Source organism: Pelodiscus sinensis, chromosome 3 (assembly GCF_049634645.1).
Source record: "Pelodiscus sinensis isolate JC-2024 chromosome 3, ASM4963464v1, whole genome shotgun sequence".
NCBI lineage: Eukaryota > Metazoa > Chordata > Testudines > Trionychidae > Pelodiscus > Pelodiscus sinensis.
In genome coordinates, this window is record NC_134713.1 from 15,489,070 (window position 1) to 15,514,562 (window position 25,493).

A 25,493-nucleotide genomic window follows, 5' to 3' on the forward strand; every position below is an offset into this window, starting at 1 on the left:
CAGAGTGTCCCCTGAATATCACATACAGGACAGCTCAGAGATGGCATCTGCTTAATGTGAGCTGCAATGAAAGAAGTGAACAAGACATTAGCATGCACAAAGAAAATGGGGGGGAAAATGTCATCATGCTACGAGATCAATGGTGGGGCCTCTTCTGGAATGTTGCATACAGTGCTCATCATCCCATTTCAAAGGCTGTTGAAGAACCCGAAGGGGTTCAGAGAAAGGGCACAAGAATGATTAGGGGTATAAAGACTCTCACCTATGAAGATAAATTGAAGAAACTAGAATTATTCACCTTAGAAACAAGCTGTGTTAGAGGGGACATGATAGAAGTATATAAAACAATGAATGGTTCAGAGAAGATATGAGACAGATTGTGTGTTTAGGGAGCAGAAGCATATGGTCAAAATGAAAGGTAAGCAAATAAAAAAAATAGATAAAAAGGCTGTGGAACTCTGTTATAGGAACTCACTGAAGCACTCGTGTATCACTAAGGCTAAGAACTAAGCAAAATTCAATAAAGAGTTAGATATCTTTATAATTGTCCAGAGTTATAATAGCTAAAAGTTTTGTAAAAGAAGCTTTGTCCCCTTTTGGACTTCAGGCTAGTTTCAAAACTAGGAATGATGATAAGACCTAATAACAAAGATAGATGATCTCATGTCTGTTTAATTATGTATAATTTCTTGCCCCTTTCTTTGAAGGATCTGGTATTGTGCACAGCTGGAATCAGGATAAAGGAGTAGATGGACTATGAATCTGATCGAGTATGATAATTCCTATGTTCTAAACCATCAGGTTTTGTAGATGTTTGTCTGGATACCAAATTAAAATAGGTTTGCCCTAAAAAAAAAAAAAAAAAAAAAACCTGGTAATTTAAACAAATATATTCTTTGTTTTACATGAACATATTCTGTATTAGAATGAGTGATCAACTACAATCCACTGCATACAGCTTTAGCTTGAATTTTCAGATAGTATTTTATCATTCTAGAGCAAAGAACCTGATATTTCTTGTCCCATGGGAATCCTTCAAAATGAAAGATACATGAACTGGTAGATTAGATGGTCTTCCCTCACTAACATTGTTAGAAAAAAAAACATGTATTATAGCTACTGAAATAATATACAACTATGAATTAGAAAAAAAAAATCTATTAGTTGTATTTATGAGGCAGCAAGAACAAGAAAAAAAAAACCTGTCAATGTCATGGACATTTTCCAGCAAAGTCTTGCACTTGCTCTTTTCTAAAAGGCACCCTATGTTTAAACAGTAATAGTAAGTCTACACTGCATTCCTCTTTCCAGAGAGGAATGCAAATGCAGACAAACGAAACTGCAAATGAAGAGTGTATTTGAATTTCCCGTGCTTCATTTGCATAATTGCGTCCAACCACTTTTTCCAACTACCCTATTTCGAAAAAAGAAATGCTGTGTAGACGCAGTTATTTCGAGAAAAACCTTTCTTTCGAAATAAACCTAATTTTATAAGGAGTAAGGTTTAAGGGTTATTTCGAAAGAAGGGTTTTTTCCTCGAAATACCCTATTTCGAAAAAAGAAACGCTGTGTAGATGCAGTTATTTGGAAAAAGCGGTCGGATGCAATTATGCAAATGAAGCGCGGGAAATCCAAAACCGTGCTTCCTTTGCAATTTCATTTGTCTGCATTTGCATTACTCTCTCGAAAGAGAAATGCAGTGTAGACATGCCCTAAGAGAGTCATTTTCTGTAAAAATCTCTGAGAAGTAAAATGGCTTGCACTGTAATGATCACAGCATCATAATCATATATAGTATACACATTTTTTTTTTTTTAATAGCTGAGCCTAGATGAGAAGCGGCTGGCATATATTACACGGAACACTAATTTATTTATTTTGGATACTCCTGCCTTTTCTTTTAAAAATTCTATTAGCTATTTAGTCTAACAAGCCAAAAAACCTAGTTATGCAATATACAATCTGCATTATTGTTTATAATTGATTTATCAAATACTCTCAATTCACTCTTCTGCTCTGGCTAAGCAGCAGAGCCATTAGAGTTGTGTCATTCAAGAGTTAAGCGTAAACGGAATCTGGAAGAAAACACACACTATGGCACTGTAGTGATTTACATTAGAATAAGACTATCTTGCCAGTTTGGTTTAGTATCAGTCCCTAAATAAACGTGACAGCCATTTCACTGTGAGCCAGGATGTTCATTAGAGGCTACATTGTTTTAAATGAATTGGCCAAGTTCTATTTTACGCCTCTCCCCCCACCACGCTCCACATTTATTCTTTTAATGGTTAAAATAAACTTTAAGGATTCTTGTACTGTTGACTTTAAATTCAATAATGCATAGGGCTAACTTAAAGTTGAAGAGGTCTCTTTAAATACATCTGGGTATTCCATACTTCCAGCTGAAGTTCTTTTTACTTACTCTCCATAGATTACTATCAAGGTAACAAATATATTTCTCTGTTTTTTTCGTATAGGTTCATTTTGGGTACGTCTACACAGCAACATTATTTCAAAATAACTAGCATTAGTTCAAAAGATCTTAGTCGGGTCTACACAGCAGGCAGTTATTTTGAAATAATGTCAAAATGCTGTCAAGCTGGAAGACTTCTTACTCCGACTCCTGTAACCCTCATTGTACCAGGAGTAAGGGAAGTCAGAGGAAGAGTGTGCTACTATTAAAATAAGTGCTGTGTCCCAATTTCAAAATAAGCTATGCAATTGACATAACTCAAAATAAACTATGCAAATTGAGCTAAGCCCTGATGTGTAGACCCACCCTTTAAGGCCAAAAGAGACCATGGCAATCACCTAATCTGACAGTCTGCATAACATGGACCATAAGACTTCCCTGTACTAATTCCTGCTTCAAGTTCAAGTTCAATAGCTGTGCTTCAACTGGAGCATCTATTTTAGAAAAACATAGAAACCTGAATTAAAAGTTCCCCATGCTAGAGAACCAGCCACAACCTGTGGTAAGTTGTCTGAAGGGTTAGTTACCCTCTACTATTTAAAAAAAAAACAAAAAACAAAAAAACAAAAAAACCACACACCTTACACCTTATTTCCAGTCTGAAATCATTCTCTCTTCTCTCCAACAATGTGTGCCGATATTAGCTTTCTGGCCAGTCAGGTTTTAAAGAAAGAGTGGATTTCAAAAAAAGTTTAATGAATTTTTTAAAATAGACCTATTTAAAATTGAAATTTCAAGACGAGCTAAATTCAGCCCTGAAAACATACTATAGTCTCTTTAAAACTTAGCAGGAAACATCCTTAATTTTAATAAAGTCAGATCACATAACTGGTAGAAGCGATCAGGAATTACAGTTTGTCAGTTAACGTTCTAAAGCAGCAGTTGCCTCTTCTGCCACTACTGACCGAGTGTTTTCTTCCTTTCAGTTTACTCAGTTAGTTCAGTTCAGTGACTAGACCATTCAAAATTAAGAAACTGATTGAGAGTTGAAAAAGCAAGATAGGAAGAAGAGAACTATCTATCTTAATTTCACCTCCTGACTCCATTTCCTGTTTACGTGGGATAAGAGATTCTCATAGGATTCAGTGGGTTTGGAATTCCAGTACCTCTCTCTCCAGGCTTCTCTTGACAGACATTTCCATCATAGCTCCTATCTACCACATCCTTTCTTGTTAACATCTTGTTCCCATGCCGTCTTTGCTGTCATGCTTCTCCCATTCTTAAAAGATGCCCAGCACAATTCAAATATGCACTCTCCAGCCTATCCGAGTCCCAAGTTCATCTTTACCCACATTTCCTCCTGCCTGCCATTCTCCTCAGGGTACTATTTTCTACTATCTGTATCTTCCTTTCTTCCCTTTCCATAAGGCTCACCATTTCTAAACCATAGCATAGGAGGATGCCAGCACATGTAGCATATACTTTTCCTTTTTCCTCCTCATCCAATGAACAAAAATTAGGTATGAGAGGATAAAATCTACTAGCTCTAAGTATATTGAATGACACTGACAAAAAACAAACAATCAGTTCAATTCACTAACTAACTAGAGATAACTCTTCCTTTGTTTAATAAATTGGTAAATCATGCCATCACAGGGTCAGGTGAGACCTCAAAGATCTAGTCTAACTTCTCCCTGCCAAGATGCAGGATTTGTTAAGTCTAAAACATCTAAGACAGCTGGGTATCCAGCTTCTTTGCGAACGTGCCTTCACTGGAGGCTTTCAAAATTTGCCTAGGAAATGTGTCCCGTTGTTTTGATAAATATTTTTCTTATACAGGCAGTCCCCGACTTACGCGGATCCGACTTATGTTGGATCCGCACTTACGAACGGGGCTCTCTTGCCCCGGAGCTCACAGGCAGCGGTCAGCCACCTTGACCTCCGGGGCGAGAAAAGCTGCTCCCGGTGCCCCTGGTCTGCTGGGGACCGTCTCCAGCAGACCAGAGGCATCAGGAGCAAAGCAGCAGCCCCGGCGGGTTTGCTCGCGGTGCCCCTGGTCTGCTGGAGACGGTCCCCAGCAGACCGGGGCACCGCGAGCAAACCCGCAGCCGTGGCGGGGTCCCGCGCTTCTGAGGCTTTGCTCTGGCAAAGCCTCAGAAGCGGGGGAACACGCCGCTGCTGAGGGTTTGCTCGTGGTGCCCCTGGTCTGCTGGGGGGGGGGGGGGGGCGCAGCTAGTGTGCCCCCCCCCCCAGCAGACCAGGCTTTTATTGTGGACCCTGGGGCAGAGCAGCTGGGGGGCTGCCGGTTGGTCCCGCAGCGCCGCTCTGGCCACTACTGGACCAACCCGGCGGCTCCCCAGCCCTCTGCCCCAGGCGTCCTGATTCAGCCGCTGCTGGTCAGTTTCAGCAGCGGCTGAATCAGGACGCCTGGGGCAGAGCAGATGGGGTGCTGCTGGGTTGGTCCAGTAGCGCCAAGGAGCCGCGCTACTGGAGCAACCCAGCAGCACCCCAGCTGCTCTGCCCCAGGCGTCCCCAAGTCAGCCGTTGCTGAAACTGACCAGTACTGACTACAGGAAGCCCCAGGGACAGTTGCTCTGCCCTAAGAATCAGCGGCTGATCAGTTTCAGCAGCAGCTGATTTGGGGTTCTTAAGTTGAATCTGTATGTAAGTCAGAACTGGCGGTCAGTTTCAGCAGCGGCTGAATCTGGACGCCAGTTCCGACTTACATACAGATTCAACTTAAGAACAAACCTACAGTCCCTATCTTGTACGTAACCCGGGGACTGCCTGTATATCCAGCACCTTTAAGGTAGCTTAATTCTTTTTAAATTCAATTTGTGTTTGTGCATTTTAAATTGAATTTGAATGTCCAGCAAACCAAACACTAACAGTCTATAGTTGTTCATAAAACCAAATGTTTTAGTATATATATAAAAAAAAACCAACACACACATCAAATTGTGGGGCCCAGCTTATCCATTGGTTTACATTGTAATTACAGATCAGGGGTTGGCAAACTTCAGTTCACAGCTCATCAGGGTAAGACTCTGATGCACTGGGAAGTTTTGTGTACCTGAAGACTCTGTGGCACAGAGACCCTCAGCTCCTACTGTCCGTTGTTTTAAAAGTTGGAGTCACAAGAAACGTGAGTTTTAGTACATGTATGTCATGTAATCTAACAAAAAACATGTTATAACTGAACAAATGTATTCACATACCTTCAAAATTAGTCTATGTACCTATTTAAAAAGTCTTAAAATTCTTCACAAGTTTGAATGTCTCCAATTCACCGAACAGTTCATCAAATTCAGCTTCAGTCATAGCTGCTCCTGCATGGTCATCACAGATGTCAGCAGTGTTGTCCTCAGATTCCTTAGCAGCCTCCCTTATGTCATCATCAGCAAATAGGGCATCTTCTTCTGAATGACCAAGTGTATTGCTAATATAGAAAAATCATTTTGGAAATGTTGTCATTTCCAAGGGAATGGACTCCACACATCATTGATCAAGTGGGTGACCCAATTTAATTCAGGGTTCATAAGATTCTCGACTTTCATCAACTTCATCATGCCGGAGTACATCCAGTCAGATGACATTTTGCATAGCTTGTATTTAAAGGGTTTGTTCAGGCAGATACCAAGCAGTGGTAGATCAGAAGCTGAGCCTCCAGGTATTACAGTTAAAGTAGTTGTAATTTTTTTTGGCTATATGTTTCAACCTCATACATTGTGTGCCCCAAACATTTTCCAAACAAGCATAGATCGATTAGAGACGTGTTCCTGGTCTCTTATTCCACACTTTTTCCGGCCATTCAATAGGCCCTCTTTCATCCACCCATCTCTTTTCATGTGTGCACATGACAACACCTGAAGGTGTTTTAGGCAAGGTTTTCCTTTTAACAGTCATAGGAGGGAACATTGCTCCATTGGCAAAACAGGATTAAAAAACCCCACTGTAAAATGGATTTTTTTCCATGGCCAGTGGTTTTAATGAAAACTGATTTCCCTGCCCTCCTCAACACTAGTTACTGTTCTGTTGCTCCAGAGATCAAATGTTGTTGGGGTTTCGTTCATATTTCCTATTTGTGACAGCTCAAATGCATATTCCTTTTGATGTTTTGTAACAAACCTTTGGAAAGATCCAACTTTTTTTTCTTCCAGACTTTTTGGCAGCTTTTGTACTATCTTTGTTCACTGATGAAGATAGACCATAACGGTTCATGAAGTGAGTACACCAACCCGCTCATGCAACAAACATTGAGTTGTATTTGTTGTCTTTCAATATTCGCAGGGTATACAGACAAATTCATCATTCATTTTAAATACTAACATGAAAATCGTAGAAAATAATTGTTATAGAATTTGTAGGCCTATATACAGCAGTGGTGTGCAACCCACAGGTGTCCTCCGGGAGAGGTCACAGCGGCCAGCCAGCATTTTCTTTTCCCAGCTCGGTGCCCAACATACACGCGGGCAGCGGTGGATTTAGGGCAGGGCGAGCAGGGCAGCTGCCCCAGGCCCTGCGCTTCCCGAGGCCCCACGCATGTGCCGTGTCACAGGAGGGGCCCCGCGAAATTTCACTGCCCTGGGCCCCGTGGCACTCTCATCTGCCCCTGCACGCGGGGGTAGGAGGAGTGGCACGAGAGCGGACCGGCACTATAAATTAAAGGGGCCGCAACCAAATTTTCCCAGATTCCCCCCTTCCCCCAACAAAAAAGGTCTCAGCTTTGGGGGGTTGTGAATGAAAAGAGGTCGAACACCTCTGATATAGAAGAATGTCACCTGCTTTCACTGTCAAATTATAATCTTTGTTTATTTCAAAGATACCTTGGGGACTGGCATGTCTGTGGTGGGAACTGGCTTTTAAAAAAAAAAAAAAAAAAAGATTTAATTGATTCTGTGCATTATATTTTCAGACTGGCCAAAGACTTAGGAGGACCAAGTGGTCAACATGAATAAAGAGATCAAATTTCACAATAGCAGATTGACACCAGAGCCATAGTACAGTAAACTTCTGATAATCCGGCACCTTTAGGACCCAGGGGGTGCCGGATTATCAGGTATGCCGGACTATCAAAAGGGGGGGGGGGCTATGAGGGATCTGGGGTGGGGGGAGATGCCACCCCAGACCCCTCATAGCCCCCCATTCCGATAGTCCGGCTCTGCCCCAGGCATCCCCGATTCAGCTGCTGGTCAGTTTCAGCAGTAGCTGAATCGGGGAAGCCGGGGCAGAGCAGCTCCAATTGTCCGGCTGCCCCGAGCACTTCCGGGTTCCTGATGGTCCCGGACCATCAGGAGTGCCGGAGCATTGGATGCCGGACTAATGGAGTTTTACTGTACTATCATTCATTGTATTTCTTTTTAACTGACTTTTAAGGTCTAGCATTTTGTGAAATGGATGGGTCAGATTTTATGCAGATATAAATTAAGTTTAAAAAAAAAGAATGCTGAAATTTTATTGAAGAGAAGCGAGTCCAGAACGGACATTTCATCATCAATGATCTACAGCACGGGTCAGCAAGCTATGGCTCCCAGTCTGTCAGGGTAAGCCACTGGCACATCAGGACATTGTTAACCTATGTAGCTAAGAATGTTGTAGAGATTTAGTGGATCCTCCTGATTAGCAAAATAAATAAATAAAAGCACTAAATTTAGTCTGAAGGCTATCTTTAATTGCAAGCCCACCTTTTTAAGTGCATACCAAACACTGAGACTCAGCCTCTTTTTAGGCAAATAAAGTACATATGCAAAACATGATTAAAACGGATGATTCAAAATCAAGGTTTCTTCAGAGATTTAAATCAAAGCATTATGAATCACCAATTTGTGTCATTTAAATCAGCAACCCACCATAATTTTGTCTATAGTTTTAGAGAACAGAGAAAAAAAAAACTGTAAAATGCAAAGCCATAAATATTGGCTGGAAGACTCTGGAAAAGGTGTGCTATAGGAAACTAACTTTAACTGATCAGATTTCAAGATGATAGTGTCTCTTTAAAATAAGATTTTTTTTGTTTACTTTAGGATAACAGGTTTTTCAGTTACCCTGTTCCATTGAAGCAATGTTTGACATTTTGGTCTGCATACGTTTTAAATATCAAAAGGCTTGAATCTTTCATTTTTATCAATGTTTACCATAAAAGACTTACTCAAGACGTGGACCAAAAGTCAATAAAGCATTTTAAAATAAAAGCTATCCAAGACCCTTAGTATGATTATGCTTGGAGCTGAATAATGTTTTATATTTGCTGCTACAGTAATTTTAACAACTTTTCCAGAGTTGCTCTCCAAAGAAATGCTGACTGAAATTGCTGAGTAGTTTGGATGACTGTGTTAATAGAGAAAGAATAGGGGTATGTCTACACTACCACCCTAGTTCGAACTAGGGTGGTTAATGTAGGCAACCAAAGTTGCAAATGAAGCCTGGGATTTGAATTTCCCGGGCTTCATTTGCATCTTGCCGGGCACCGCCATTTTTAAATCCCCGCTAGTTCGGACTCCGTGCCTGCGGCTACACGTGGCACGGAGTAGGTAGTTCGGATTAGGTGTACCGGAGGTGTACCGGCAGTTCAGAATAGGAAGCCTAACCCGAACTACCTACTCCGTGCCGCATGTAGCCCGGGCACGGAGTCCGAACTAGCGGGTATTTAAAAATGGCGGCGCCCGGCAAGATGCAAATGAAGCCTGGGAAATTCAAATCCCGGGCTTCATTTGCAACTTCGGTTGCCTACATTAACCACCCTAGTTCGAACTAGGGTGGTAGTGTAGACCTACCCTAAGAGATTCAGAGGAGATAGGAATTCTAGTGCTAAAGAGTGTCATAGAATTGAACAAGTTCATATTCAGAAGACATTTGTCAGAAATTTCTGCACATGGCTCTAAATTTATTAGAATGGTTACTAATTTTGAGTGTCTCAGGAGACATTTCAAATGGGACTGTTGTTCAGTAAGCATGGGAAGGGGAAAAAAAATCATACTGAAAAAAAAAAATCAGGAAAGCCCCATTAAAAGATAAAATATATATCAACACTTCCTATAATATCATGCATGTAAACTTCTAAAGATTAAAGGTCCTGATCTTGTCCATCAGTGAAGGTTATGTAGATCTGTCCTAGCAACTATGGACACAGGTTCTAAGATATGTTGTGTCTCCATTAATTTCCAGAGACCGCCAACAATCATTCTGCAGACACTGGGCTCCAAACATCAGGACTGTTTTTTAAAAAGGAATAGGACCTTTTAATTCCTTTCAGTTCTACAAGTTGTTGCAGTCAGCTGTAACCTTTTTAGTAATATTTTACTTAGATTCCTTTTCTGCTGGAGGCAAGGAGTGGAGGATAGCAATGATCCAGTATCAGAGACAAACTGTGGGTTGTGTGGTTCCCTCCCTCCAGGGTGACACAGAGGATCATGGAGGGATGCAGTGAGGTCCGGGCCAGCCACCATGGTGGGCAGGCACTGTGCACCATCCAGGCCCATTCTGGCCTCCAGATGCAGCCCTGGCTCCTAGCCTTACCCCAAAAACACATCCTGAATGTGACTTCCACTCCCAGCCCTGGTGCCAGCCCCAGCCAACCTCCAGCCTTGGCCCCTGATCATGGCTCCACTTCCAGCCCTACCTCCTGAGAGGCATGACCATGAAGAGCTTGGGGACCACTAAAGTAGCAGCTTCTGTGGACCAGGAAGCAAAGTGTTTGGCTCTTCTTTCATACCTTTCCCCCCACTCCTTTAAAGACAGTGTCAAAACACTGGAAATATTCCCTAAGTCATTCAGTATGTGAAACTAAGCTGAAGTGAAGCACAAGTATTTACAGGAGGTGACAAGTAGTTGTTTACAATAATAAAGACTTTACAGAAGCAATAAACTAGTTCAGACATAGGAGAACATTTTGTAAGACTTCCATCTAGACTGGAAAGTCTCTCCTCAACTTCTGCCATTAATGGTTGATGTTCCCCCAATACGAATATCATGCTAGAATTTTGTTTCACAGAGGAGTGCTCCCAACCAAAGGCATGGTGAAATTAAAATGTAGCACATTACCTCTTCTCTACATCTCAGAAGCCAATGAAGTAACTCTTATATGCTATGATTCCTGATAATAAACAGTCCCTTAAAGATGAACAGCATCCAGGTCAAGCCCTCATTTCTCTCTGTGGGAAACCGCAAAGCTACACCTAGGTGTCATACAGGCCTTCCTAGTGAATTCGGGGGCAGCAATAATGCTGGATCCCAGTAGAACAGTGGGGAAACTGGGATTTAACCTTCCTTCACTACAGGAACTATTAATATTACAGGAGTGTATGTTATCAGTATGATTGTTTCACATGTGAAGGATTGGATATACACTGAGTTCTACATCCACCTTTTCCATTAGATACCCCCACAATTCTCCTGCCCTACCCTTGAACAGCTATGTCTCCCAGGCAAGATCCTCATTATGCACTGAATCAGTAATGAGTTGGGCATACTCAAATCTCCACCAAAAAAAACTTTAGCTTTAATAAGGTTGCCAGGTGTCCAGTTTTGAACCTGACAGTCCAGTATTTGAGTTTTCTGTTCAGGAAACAAATTGAGAAAATATAAATCTCCAGTATTTTCTAAATAAGGTGTAATGTAGATTGTGATGTAATGTCAAGTGTGTCCGATACTTTTGTTGAAACCATCTGGCAACCCTAGCCTTAATCCACCCTATCCTGACACAGACTTAACAACAACAACAACAAACACAACAACAAAAAATCCTATTCAGCACTAATCAAATGCCAGACATTTTTTCTTTAAGTCTCAGCAATAACATGCCCTTTACAGTTCTAGTAAATGTTAAGCTACCAAATCCAGTGTCCTGCCCAAAGGTAATAGGGTGTGAGCAACAAGTGACTTGTCAAATTTGTAGGACACTTCTGGAAAGCAAACGCCTCCCAAGTTTAAAATCAAGGAGCACTCCAAGTTCCAGTCCCCGAGTGATACCAAAATGCTTTATAGTATCATTTATTTGCAGTAACATCAATATAGCTCAAAAATATTTCCTGGCCAAAGCATCTCATCTGAATAAAGAGCTTTAAAATATTCCGACATTTAACTAGAAAACTGCCTGTCGCTGATCAACGAGGAGCTAGTCTTGATTAATTGCCCCTTCCCCGCCTCTGCCTATTTTTAGGTTGTGAGAATTTATGTCCATTTAATACTCAAGAGCCATTTGTGGAGGGTCTCGGCTCTCCAGCATGGGAAAGAAAGAACTCCTCCCTTTCCACAACGCCATTCCAGCATTCCTTGTCACCTCCATCTCCCCCAGAGAGTTCTGAATGCAAAGAGATGGAGAAAGAGAGACTTCAAATCACCCTGCCACCTACTGACACCACAGAGGAAGCCAGCTCATCTAATGGCTTCCCCCATGCTGCAGAGACCATGATCAATGGTGTGCTCCATAGTCAGCCATCAGCCATGGAAGTCCTACACCAGGAGTGCTCCATGCGGGAGCAAGCAGGCAGGAGACTCCAGAGCCTGTGTAAGCAAGAGGCCTCATTATGCATCTAAAAGGATCTGCAGAGAGTGGGGGCAGAAATCTTGGGCCAGACCGTAGACCCATATGGAACAGTGTGGGGAAGCCTATACTTGGGGTCACTGAGGTAAATCTTGCAAGAAAACCTCAAAAGGAGAAGTGTCAGTGCGAAGAGCAATCTGAACCTTAAACACTCTACACCCATCCAAATTGGGCAGTGAAAGCTTTATCACCCTGCCTTGCCAATATGCCTACCCAAGCCAGATCACCACGAGGCAGGCAGCTCTGTCCCCATGGCCCATTCAATCCTTGGCATATGCTGAGGCTGCAAACCCGTCAGTCGTAGTGAGAATATATTTGTCCACAGGGAACCAAACTGAATTAATAACATTATATGCCCTGTGAAAGGCTGAGGAAGGTCACAAATCTGAGAACTAGGCAGCGTGACCTTCAGCACAGATGCCATCATCACCAGCAGACAGATAAGGAAGAGAGAAGGAAAATGCAAAGGTATATACAAGAAAAAAAATGCATTTCTTTTAATGAAAAGAGTGACAACTAGGACATCACCCCAAATCATTTTATGCCTTAGCATTAACGGCTGCCAAATAAAAGACATCAGATCCATCTGGCACATGCATACTTCTCTGGCTGCCAAATGTTCCTTAAGATTCAGTCGATTTACAGTTAGGTGTATTTGCAAATTCCAGCCTCCTTGCTGAGCAGTGTTCCTGAACAGAATCCTTGCCTCTTGAGAGCCCTAGAAGGCGGTGAACAGACGTGCACTGATTATTCAGCATTAGTTGTACCTGTACTATGTATTGGTCCAGTTTTCTTGATTTCTAATGGGTTTAACAGCTGCAAGACACTTAACTAGAACTCATCTAGAGAGGAGAAACTTTTTTTTAAGACACGAAGTCATTCATGCAGTAAGGGGGAGGTAAGCAGATTATATTGACGTATCTGGCCAGCAACATATCAAATTCATCCAGAAAATAAACGTTTATACACATCAGCTACAAGCAGCTCTGATACTAATTTTTCTTTACATATTTTGTTAATATATATCTTCCCTTTAAAAGCTTTTTTATTTTCCCCAGTAATTGGTGATAAAATGCCCTCTTGTGGACTTGAGTGTGGACCACCACAGTAGCACCAAGAGTTCCTGAATCTACAGCAAATTCACATATTTCTGAGAACTTGTATAAATTAACAAAGGAAATCACAGTCTCACTTTCAAGCAGAAACGGATACCCACAGACTCGAGTAATACAATATTTGACTACTATATATCATCCATATGTATGATTTAGAACCCTAAAACACGCAAGTATGGAAGCACTGCTATACACAATTTATTATAATAACTACATGATTTTGTTGTTGTGGGTTTGGGGGTTGTTTGTTTTTTTTATTGACAAACAAATGCTCCCTTTCTTGTATCTAAGGAATAAAAATCTAAACAAAATAAACTCCTAGGGCACATCTACACAGCAGGGTTAAAGACGAAATAAACGACATAGCTCACGTTGTGTAAATTGACGTAGCTCAAGTTGAAATAACTTATTTCGGCTTTTGGCACTGTCTGCACAGCAAGAAGTCCGAGTTAGAGCACTCTTCCTCCGACTTCCCTTACTCCTTGTGAAATGAGGGTTACAGGAGTCAAGTAAGAAGTCCTCCAGCTTGACATTATTTCGACAGTATGTTGAAATAACTACTTGCTGTGTAGACATGGACTATGTTATTTCAGAATAAAGTGAGTTATTCTGAAATAATGCTGCTGTGTAGACATAGCCTTAGAGAAATTTGAACAGGAATGAAGCTCTAGGATACTAATAAGCATCAGGATTTCACAGAATACTAGATGTACTAAACTTTTAGATCTATATCAGAATTAAACCATACCCAAAATATAGTTTACAGTACACTTAAGCATTTTACAGTACAGCCAAGGTCAAACTTCAGAGCTACTGTTATAGAAGTTTAAGGCCTTGTCTATCCTACCAAGTTTTATCACAAAAAATTACCTTTTGGTGACAAGACAGCAAGAAAATACACACAGCAGAGTGACTTTTGTTGAGGGAGAAAAGGGGAGAAGCCCAGTTTTGGCAATAAAAAACTACACCTCTCCTTTTATTGTCAACAAAGAGCCAGAGCAGATACCATGTGTTTTGTCAATGGAGCTGACTTCTACCAGTTTCCCACAATGCTTGCCCTGATCACTCTGCTCAGTATTTTGATTTCTACTGCCCTGGAGGAAACATGACCCATCAAATATTCACATTTGACAAGGCCAAATGATTGTTAGAGAACCATGGTGCATGAAAGCAACAGGAAGGAAGAGGTTAAGAAGAATCTTATTTAGATCAAATTGATTTTGCTACACTACTAGCTTCTTTAGATTACAAAGGTGTCTAAGACCCTGATTAAACCATCACCTCAATGCTGTACTGTCACAATAACAGCCGAGTATATATATGAACACTTGGTAAGTCAATTGACCAATCTGCCATCCGTTCCTGCATGAAGGTTCACAAGAATCCTGCTTTCAGCCTGGCAACTTCTCTTTATAGCAACTCAAACTGTGGATACACAAGAATACAGCATTATGGACAGGTAGCAGTTGCTTCACAGTTAAAAAGGTATTATTGAGTTTACATCATAAGCCGAAACTTGTCAAAACTGGCAGTCTAGCTGAAACATAGAATATTGGCCTCAAACTTGGAAGCTTAAGTTGAAGTAGAATTTTTCTGGCTAAAGAAAGACCAAATGGACAAAGCAAAGCAATGATGAATTACATGCAAAAAGAGGTTTTCAGAATTAAAGTTTTCCCTACCCTTCCTTACAAAAGATGCGAAAACCAAACCATACATGTAACGTGAGAAATTATGAGTCACTGGACTCATGTAGTTGAGATCCAGTACAGAGGTCCAAGTATTAGAAATTTAAACTTACATTAAAAATTGAGGTTTTAGATATTATCAGCATGGCACCCATTTTAAATGGAGGGAGGTGTACTAGAAAATAGGATTTTATTTACTTTGGTGATTTGATCATCTTGAAGACCAGGCCCAACGTTTACCCAGGGATCTTCAGTACTCAAGGTAACTTCATTTATTTCAACAAGGTAACTTCAACAGATTTGAGACCAGAATAAATTTGGCCCATTATAGAATAGAGATCTGTACAAAACCTTTTTTAGAAGCCCAAAACCACTGCTTTCATGACTTGTTTCATCCCATCCATCAGGAGAGATCAGCAAATATAGCTAAAAACTTAAACAAATCTCTCTTGCTATCTCAAGTCTTCAACATAGAGGATGGAATTCAGTTAAATAGTTGTGAAAGCGTCAGTAGGATTCAGTTTGGGGCCTGATGCTACAAAGAGGTTTGCTCTTTGTGATTCAAGTGTATCATGTGTTACTTAAACATGCTTTAAGGCATGTTATTTCTGTGGTCATCAGGCTTGCCCAAGTGTAAGTTAGCTCTGAACTTGGCTCTCCATTCAATTGTGTTTCTACAAATTTGCGAAACCAGATTAACCAAGCTTCAGCCAGAGCCAATCTCTCACCAACATAATTTCCCCCCCCCCCCCGCAGCTCTCATAATATTTGCTGTTTTCCCTTTAAGCCAGAGCTCTTGGAATCAAGAGATTTCAGGAGATGCACATTACATTTAAGAAGTGAGTTTTTAAGACCTCACGGTTGGAGAAAAAACAGCTGGGGGGGGGGGGGGGGGTGAAGCTAAAGACTCGGAAAGCAAAAAACTAAAAATAATTCCCCAACATTATTTAAAAATAATTTCATTATTTTTAAAATACTTGGGAGGTAGCAATTTTGAGCATATATCTAGAGAAAAATCCAGACTAAAATTAGGAATTTGATTACCAAGGACACGTCTGTACACCCCTTGACTGATATGAGGAGAATTGTATGAGTAACAGAGAGTAGCATTTGAGGCCTCACGTAATACTACAATGCTTTTACACAAGCAAAACACATGTTAATATTACTGACCTTCCTACCAACAATCAGGCTATTGCAAAATATTTTACCAGAAACACATATTGAGAGAAAGAATTAAGATGGCTAAAAGGAAATCAATTGGCACGCCTGGTTAAATTGTTTTTAAAACACATGATACAGAAAAAGCAGCAATACCACCTGTGAATACATGCAAGTTTATCCAAAATTAATTCACTTCTAATGGAACACTGATCAGCATGCCTGATGTTTGGAAATGTGAAATAATCTTTAAAGAGAAAAAAAGTTGTTTAAAAAGCAAGCAAGAGGTAGACTAATTTAGCAGTGGATTTTCCACACACTTTTCTTCTATTAAAATAGCTAAAAATAAGGTAAAAAAAATGAAGGAGGGCAATGCAGTATGGTTAACACTGTGCCTTTCATTGTGTTAGCAAGTCTGTCAGAATGCACTGGAAACACTAACCACACATTCTCTACTGCCGTCTCCTCAAGAGGCAAATACAGTGTTTCTCATAATCCCTCAACACACAATATGCTTACTGTGTCTGGTACTCCTCTGCTCCCAGGAGGACAGAATACAGAATGCCTGTGTTAGTATTTGAGATTTTCAGATGCAAGAGATCAAGTTGTTTGTGAAACCCGGGAGGAAACAAGAAGTATTTTTAAACGTCATAATAGCCACAGTTAGAGTTAAAAAGGCAAACTATGCTAAATGTAATTTAGTCTAACTCACCAAGACATCACTCAGCAAGAACCTGGAGGGGTTTGTGCACGCCTACTCCAACATGAGTTGCTAAAACTAAAAGCAAACAAACACACTACTTTGGCCTAAACTTACCTCCAAAAAGCAAAGTTCATTAGGATTCAGACACCTTTCCCAGGATTTGAGTTAACCTCATGAATACTTGCATAATGCTTCCTGCCAGCAGGGGTCAGCATGGGGGGGGAAAAAAAAAAAAAAAAAAAAAGAGAGGGGAGGAATGATTCAGCAATAGACCCAGGGCAACTGGCAGGTAGCAGCCACAATGAAGCCTGCTTTCTTTACCTGCCCCCATCAGCAGCTTTGGTGACAATAAAGGAGAAAAATAGCTTACTACCCACGTAACTATCATTTATATAACCTTCAGTTCCTTCTGAGATCCCCTTTAAGCATTACAGGTAGTATTATAGAGTAAAGAAGGTGAAATTCTAGACAAAGTTTCCTTCTTACAACAGACATCCTATCTTCACCTTGTGGCAACTTTGACATAGGCTCATGGTATCTAGCACTTTACTTCTTTTAAAAGGAGGTAAATTTGCTAAGTCCCCCCACTTCAAAACCTTTACAATATCAGTTCACATGGAGGCCCTTATCGCTTCTATTTTTATTTTCTTAAACAATAGCCAGACATCCAAGAGAGAGAGGAAGAATGAAACAAAAAGTCACTACCCACAAAAAGCCACCCCCCCCCCCAAAAAAAAATATTTTTTCTTGTCACAGTTCCCAGCACCAGTACTTTAGCCACTGAGCAGGCTCTATGCACACAGGACTGTTCTGTTTATCCATACTGAGTATTACTTCTGGCAGCAGAAGCAATATGAGTGTGGTACAGTGGGTGCTTTCACTTTGGTTGCAGGGCCTGACACTCCACTTTGAGGTGACATTTTTGCACTGCTTTTCAATCCATAAAAGGGGAGCAAAAAGTTTGACAGAACACAGTTTAGCTTACAAGTTAATTCACAAAATGTTTCAAAATATCCGGAGTGTTTTCTTTGTACTAGATAAACAAACACACACACAAAAGAAGAACTGCTTTAATTTGAAGCCTTCCAACTTAGCATCTCTCTCTACTTGGCAGGAGTAGGAATATATTAACAACCGAGAAAAAGTTAAAAAGGATGTGTATAGTACACAAATAATGTTTTTTTTTTTTTAAAAAAAACCTGTATATTCCTGTAACCCACAGACCTAGTGAGTGGCACTTACAGAGAGAGAAAGAATGAGTGAGCTCTATAGCCTAACCCGAGAGCCAACTGGTTTTTAGCTCAAGGGGTAGAGGCTCATGCACTAAGCTTCAGAGATCCCGGGTTTGGTTCCAAATTGTCTTGATGTATATTTTCACCTATATGTCAATGAGCAGATAAAACACACACAGCTGTTTCAACATGTGCACATTTCATCAAGTTATCTGATCATACCATACTTGATTTTGTGGGTTCAATTAATCTTTCCCCATCAGTCCCTTGTTTGTAGTTTATCCAACTGTTGTTCAAAATGGAAAACAAAGGCATTTGAATTTTGTATATTCTTCATTACAGAAGCCATTATGTTTGAATATTCTGAAAGGAAAATTTTCTTTGAGCAGTTCAGCACACACTGTGATCTGCAAATCCACTAGTAGTGTTCACAGACAAAAAACAAAATCAGAACCTTATAACAAGGTCTGACAAAGCATCTCTCAGAATAGTATTATCTGATTTAAAATATTAATTACTCATCAACACAGACCTGAGGAAGTGTCTGAAGCAAAAGCTTTTAAATCACACTTTAAGACCAGGATTTTTACTGTCTGCATTGTGATGCAAATCATGCTTTTTTAGAGTTGAACACAGATAATGAGTCTCTCTCAAGGTTCAAAAATATCAATAGATATATGATTAAAGTCCAGCTCGACAGATTAGGCAGATCTTGAATTTATGAGATGTACTGTACAAGATCAGTAGCCTCTGAATGTATGCCTATATGAATTAGAGAGATTCTTTACAGAGTTTCTGCACTATATATGCACTTTACAATGCAAATTCCTGCAACATGCATGTTTGACAGTTTTCCGTTAATAAGATTCATTTGTTACAATACAATAGATTCCTTACATTTAACCACACTATGTCCTGTTCAAAACATACCCTTAGAGTAACATTCTTAGACCCAAATGTGCACTTTTCACCCATATTTATGCATAATTTTCAGGTCTAGCATTCCAGGGGGCGGGGGGAGAATAATGAACTATACACAAAAATGCACACTAATATCCTTAACATAAAAGCACAGGTAATAGCCCTTTCATTTTATAATAATCTGTTATAAAAATGTTTTACTGCAGACTGCATCAGCATTTATTTTTAACATGTGGCATTGCTGCAAAAAGGAATAATGAGTTTAACATAGAGGACCCAAGTGTTATAGGATTAATCTTGTCTTTAGCCCCATAGATTGCAGATGAAACTGTTATGCAGGTCAGTAATACTGCATGTAAAAGCTGTAAAGTTGCCTGAAATTTTTCATGGTGTCAGGAAGAGGACTGACATTTCAAAGTTAAAGCCAGTTATTGTGACTAGCCAAATTTATCACTTTAAAAACTAGACTTAGTATCCCAATCAAAAAAGAAAAATTGAATATAGATATTAGAAGATAATGTTTCAAGAACTGTTATTCCAGCTATTCTAAACATTCAATTTCAAGGTAAAAAAATACTTATGGAAAAGCATGACTTGAAACTAAATTATAATCAAGACCAGACTTGCTTCAAAGTATTATGAACAGTTTTCAAACTTCTGATGAAACTGTAGTTAATAATAACCTACAACTAAACAACATGTATCTAAGATTTGTGAAGCATGCTATTTTTTATTTATCCAATAACAGTACTCCTATGTTAAATTTTTTAAATACATTTTATTGTAGTTCAGGGGAAAAAAAAAAAAAACCTTTGTACCTCTGGAAAGAAAAGAAATGTAAAGAGGATAGCTTTGATATGCTTCTATTTACATTTCATCTCTCCCTGCAGTAAAAGATGCTGTTGGTAAGATACTTCTACGAGGAAATTTGCAATACTGTCCCTTATAGCAATAATTAATGCCTCTAAATGCATGGGTACTTCTGATAAGGTTAGCTAACTGAGGCTTTGTCTACACTGCCGAGTTTATCACAGCAGCATGGTCATGACATGAGTGGCGGGAGAAAGATCTGGCACTTTATAGCATTATAACTTGCTGCACTCTGGGATGGGGGGGAGGGAGGGGGGAGGAAGAGGAAGGTGGGCGGAGCAAGGAGGAGTTCTACACCCTTGAGTGAGAAAGTTACAGTGTAGTAGAGAGGCTGTGTAGACAAGCCCTGAAGTAATGAAACTGGTCCTTTGTCTTTTCAAGAAGAAGCTTTCATGAAAGCAGCCAAGAGAACTGCACAAGAAAAAAAAAAAAAATGATATTTGAACTAGCCATTGGTTTATTTAAGTGGGGATAGTCAATAGGCAAACCAAAACTGGGCTACCAGGTGAATTTGAATTAACCCCAAAAGCTGTTTACTTATTATCATTTCTAGAATTATTTTCTCTGGAATCTGGTCCTTGACAATGCCTTGCTCAAGAAATTTGAAGCTTGACAAAAAATAATTTTGATTACTCCTTAAAGAGCAGTGTGTAATACCAATCCACTCATGCTTATGGGGAGTTAGGCTATATATGAACATGGAACACATTGATGCAGGGTATTATTTATGCAAAGAAATTAGTAAGTATACATACAAATATTGAACACATTAATAATCATAGACTATTGTTATATTACCATAGCTAGTGGTTATCAAATCCTCACGGGTATAGGCAAAAGACCATCATCAGCAAAACAATTTGCTCCTTTCTATAGAAGAAGAAGTTACCTTTACTACTTATAAAATGAGATTTAAGGGTAATTTCAAAAGAAGGGTTTTCTTTTGAAATAACCGTGTCTAGACAGCGTTTTTTTCCGAACTAGCGCACGGACACAATTATGCAAATGAAGTGCGGGAAATTCATATCTGAGCTTCATTTGCGGTTTCGTTCCTCTGCATTCCTCCCTCGAAAGAGGAATGCAGTGTAGACATACCCTGGGATTCTAAAAACTCCAAGGGCATCATGTAGCAATAAATCCAAATGGAACAGCATATTGTCACCAGACAAGTCATTCATAGAACTTTTAGAATAGCATGATATTCACAACATGACCTATATTGCTCAGTTCCTTTGTATTACATTGTACATCCTACAACCTCTTCTTTACTGGTTACATTATTAACAATTCAGTTTCGTTAATAAAAAAAGAAAAAGAAAAATAGTACAGTGTGGTCATACCTTGCTGGGGGACGAGCAGAGGGAAAAATTGCACTAATCTGTTTATACATGCAAGGATATGTTTTCTTATCATATATATGTGTAGCTTCTATTAGAGTATCAGATGGGAGGGGAAAAGGGAGCTGATCATTTCTGGTGTGCTTGATGAAACAGTGGGTACATTAGTTTTAGGAACTAAATTAAAAGGTCAGGAAAAAACACAAGTAGTAATGGACAAGACTGAATTTCAGATGAACGAACAATAGATGAAAAAAGCAGCACTGGGAATGATGCCAACAGTTAGGTGCCAAGATATCAAGAGCCTGATTCTGTTCTCACAGCGATATACAGGTGAAATTATTCTAGCACAGTCAATGGGTTAATACTTCCATGAGCAAGGAGAACTGGGCCCAGTACACGTGAGAAAAAAATTGGCAAAAATCAGCAAGCAAGTTGTGCAGGAATAAAAAGATGACTCAGGCAGATAGTGAATTCTTCACTGCAAGTGGACATTAGAAGTGCTGGTAATGGTGATGCCATACATAAATATACTAACAAATCTAAATTCTAGAACTGTGTATTACTGATGTGCGTTCCACATTCTTTTAATCATTAGAAGTTCCAATCATTCTACATTCAATATACTTGTTATAGTTGTTTGAAAAGTAAATGCAGCAATTTTACTGAATACTACTCTGCAGGTAGAAATAAGGATAGAATGGGGTACCTTTTTTTTTTCTTAAAGAAACAAGAGCCTAGTGATAGAAAAAGAAAACATTCTACCGCTCGTTTGGTTCAGCAATTCTTTTACAAAAGCAAAACAGTGCATTAGGTTCTCACATATTGGATACTTCCAAGTTTGACCAACCATCATAAGGCATGTACATTTCTTCGCTTCCCCACCCCACTGCATGCGGATGAAAACTAATAACCCTTACCCTATCTGTAACCACGACAACAACAGATTATTTTATTTAAGCAATATAATTCATGCTGAACATTTGTTCATGGGTTTTGTTGTCAAGGGAAAGGTTGACACACAGTACACGCATTTCATAAGCTACCAAGGATGACAAATATGCACTGAAAACTTGGGAGTTTTTGAATTTCCAGATATATAGTAGTTCTTCCCAAGCCCACTTGTATGCAGTGCAACTTCTATACCATTAATTTTAACTACTTTGTTTAGAGTTCTGTAGCGCATGAATTACAAAGGGTCAAAATGAAACTCCAATGGCCAATCTGCAAAGTAACCCCCTTGGACATAACTAACTTTTAAAATAAGTTATAGTAATATTTTACACATTTTGGAAATAGAAAAAAATCTTGAATAATGCGAGCAACCTACAAATGTAGGATATGAGTTCTTGTTAAAATGTCAGAACTGATTTTAGAAGACATGTCTGCACCAGAAGAGGTAAATTACAATTTTCATTACATATACAGCTTGAACCTCTCTAGTCCAGGACCCTTGGGATCTGACTGGTGCCAAACCAGAGAATTTGCCGAACAACAGGAGGTCAATATTGTCTAGCAGCATTACCAACACTTCCACTGCTTACTGGGCTCTTAGAAGACATTTAGGTGTAAATTAGAAATAAACAGCACGGAACACTGAGAGCCAGGACTGGTGGCTATAAACAAACTTCATGGGCCTGCATGAAACTTGGTCACACCCATGATTAGTTAGCCAGATGTCTACTTAACTCCTATCGGGCCACAGATGTTGCCGGACCAAAGAGGTTCAAATTGTACTTGCTAACGGTTACTCTAGATAGGTCACTATATAGAATTACTTGCATGTTTGCCCTGTTTGATCATAAATTGGAAAGACTTCTATAAATGGTTACTATGAGAATAGTTACAAGAACAAAAAAGACATAGATTAGTTATTCAGTCAAGAATAAGTATCCTAATGACTTGTTCAACTGCTTCAAACTTTAGTTATGCTCATCAATGTAAAATATGGCTGTAGTTTACTTTTCTAAAGGAAAGCATCTTCATCAATTTAATCCAGAACACAATAGACACACTGTTGCTTTATTCGGGGAAGATATGGGGGGGGGGGGGGAAGAGAGAGATAAGCTGGCTGCAAAATTGCTGCTTCTCTCACCCAGATCATAACATCTATCAAGAGGGATTTAAAGTTTCAGCAGATTGCTAATTATAAGAGACAGTAATACTGTTATCTGCAGTCACCTTAAAGCTACAGTAGTTTGGCTTTTAAGTAGCTGAAAAAACTGACCTCAAAGGATATACTGCTAACCAAATTTAAATCATGTTTAAAAGCCACACACACACACACACACACACACACACATTTAAAAGATATACCCAACAAAATAAAGCATTTTTTCAGTTTGCCAGTTTCATATGCATGACCCATACAAACATAAAATGCCTTTAGCAAACATTTACACATCTTAGTTTTCCTTCTCTGGTGAAAAATGTGGATTGTTACACTCCCTTAACCTTCTTGCCAGAATACTATTTTCTAAGACGACTTCAATTAAAAAAAAATCATTACTTTACATAAGCAAGGCTTTAGAATTTCTTGGTGAAAAATTTGCATACCAAGTCTCAAAATATATAGGAGCTCACCGTTTAATAAACAAGATTGGGGTGGGGGGGTCACAGATCAAAAGCATGCATAATTTGTGGAGAGAACTAATACCATCACTTCTCAACAAAATCCCCCAAGAAGGTTTTTTACTCCTCTTTATTCGGGAACCTAAACCAAAAATCATAGTGTTCACAGATCTGCATAAGAGTATGACAAAGACAGTCACATCCACTTAATGTCAACAACAACAAAAAAGTAGTCCTACTCCATTTTCAACCTTAACAAGACCTCAGATAACAAAGTACCCAAGGGATGATGCACAGATCCTACACACAGCACAAGGATAAATAAAAAACAAGTAACAAATTTCATCCGGGGCTGCACAATGAGTGGGAAACAGATTAAGAAGTGATTTATTGATTTCACTAAAAAAAAACAAAAAAAAAATCAATGTTTTGCCTCAAAATTACTCCGATATTAACATATTCGTGTTATTTTTTTTAAAAAAAAAATGCCCTTGGCAAAGTACACAAATAAGGGCAACCAGACTTGTAGGCTCTCGTGTGGGGAAGAAACCGACCCAATATTTTTCTGTATTCATTGTCAGACACTTTTTAAGCTAACCTCGGGGGTAGATGCTTTGCCGTGGGTGTGCGTTTCAAGAAGGCATTTGGAACAGATGCCACTTAAAAAAAAATAACCACCACCCTCGCTCCAAAGAGTGTCACCAGCAGCCCTTCGCCTGGATGTGTCAGGTGCCCACGGCCACACCAAGCGTAGGAAGTTGGGGTCTGGGCTGCTTGGGTGGGGTGAGGGCTGCTCACTTTGTGGTGGGGCTGTGATGGAGTTGGTACTGGGATGGGGGGTACACACCTCCCCGCCCCAAAGCTCGGCTACCCATGCCACCCGCCTCCTTTCGCTGCCACACAAAACACCCAGGCAGGAAGTTTTTAATGCAGAGAGCAAGCGCAGGCGCAGGGGATTCATTAGCCAGGCATTCAATACACGGGAGGCTGCTGCTGCTGGAAAACCCCAAGCTTCACAACAACAACAGTGGGAAGGGGCACACCACACCGCGCACGCACACCAACACACACACACACACACACACACCAGGGCTGCCACCTGGGCGCCAAGCCCCCCTCCCGCCGCCGCCCCCCGGGCAGGGCTGCACAGCCCCCTCTAGCCATCCCAGCTCTGCCCTGGTTTCTGCCCGGCTCCTACCTCTCCCCGCTGGGCGGTGCGCACCCGGGGGCGGAGGGGGGAGGGTACCGCGGGCTCGTGTCCTTGGCGGGCGAAGCGGCTCCCCGGTAGCTTCTTCAGGCTGGAGGAGGATGCACGGAGACGGCGGCGGCGGCGGGAGGAAGAGGAGGCGGCGGCTTATGCATTGCAGCCTCCCCCCCTCATGCGAAGCCCCGCACAGCTGGGGCTGCCTCTCAGCTGCTCCAGCCGGTCAGCTGGCTCCGGAGCCTGGGCGAGGAAGAGGCGGCGGCGCAGGCAGCAGGGGGCTCGGCGGGGCTGGGTGCGCAGCGCGGAGGAGGAGGCTGGTGCAGAGTCGGTACCATGCTCCCTTCTGGCTCCCTCCTGGCCACAGACTGTCCGCTTTAGCTGGGGAGGGAGGCGGCCTCCGAGCCCAGGCAAGGGGCGGGCGAAGCCAATCACAGCAGCAGGAGGGAGGGCCAAGGGGGGAGGCGGGGACTCCTCGGAGCCGAGCCCTCCTCCCGGCTCCCCGCCGTTGTGTCAGCCGCCCCCACCGGGAGGGGTTTGCAGCGGGCACTCGGCTGGGGAGAGCGGCCGGGCTGCGGAGAGCGCGGCTCGGTCGGTGGCCCCCTGGCTCCGGCCGTGCTGCCAGGCAGGGGCAGCCCTGAATTCGGAGATGGGCGGGCGGCTGCTGAGCCGCGAGGCTGGCAGACACCTTCCCTCCTAGGGGAGGGGGTAGAGGGGGAGCCCGGGATCAATGGCAGCTCCAC

General features: G+C 41.0%; 1 protein-coding gene across 2 annotated transcripts in view; it reads right to left on the reverse strand.

Annotated features, from left to right (window-relative positions):
• Positions 1-25,155, reverse strand: part of KLHL29 (kelch like family member 29) — a 598,373-nt gene extending 573,218 nt beyond the window's left edge. Inside the window, exon 1 of one of the 2 annotated variants that reach the window (XM_075923421.1) lies at positions 24,748-25,155. The gene's annotated coding sequence lies outside the window, so the exon portion shown is untranslated. The remainder of the gene's footprint in view (positions 1-24,747) is intronic. The other variant, XM_075923423.1, reaches the window with a different exon arrangement.
• Between the last annotated feature and the right edge of the window lie 338 nt (positions 25,156-25,493).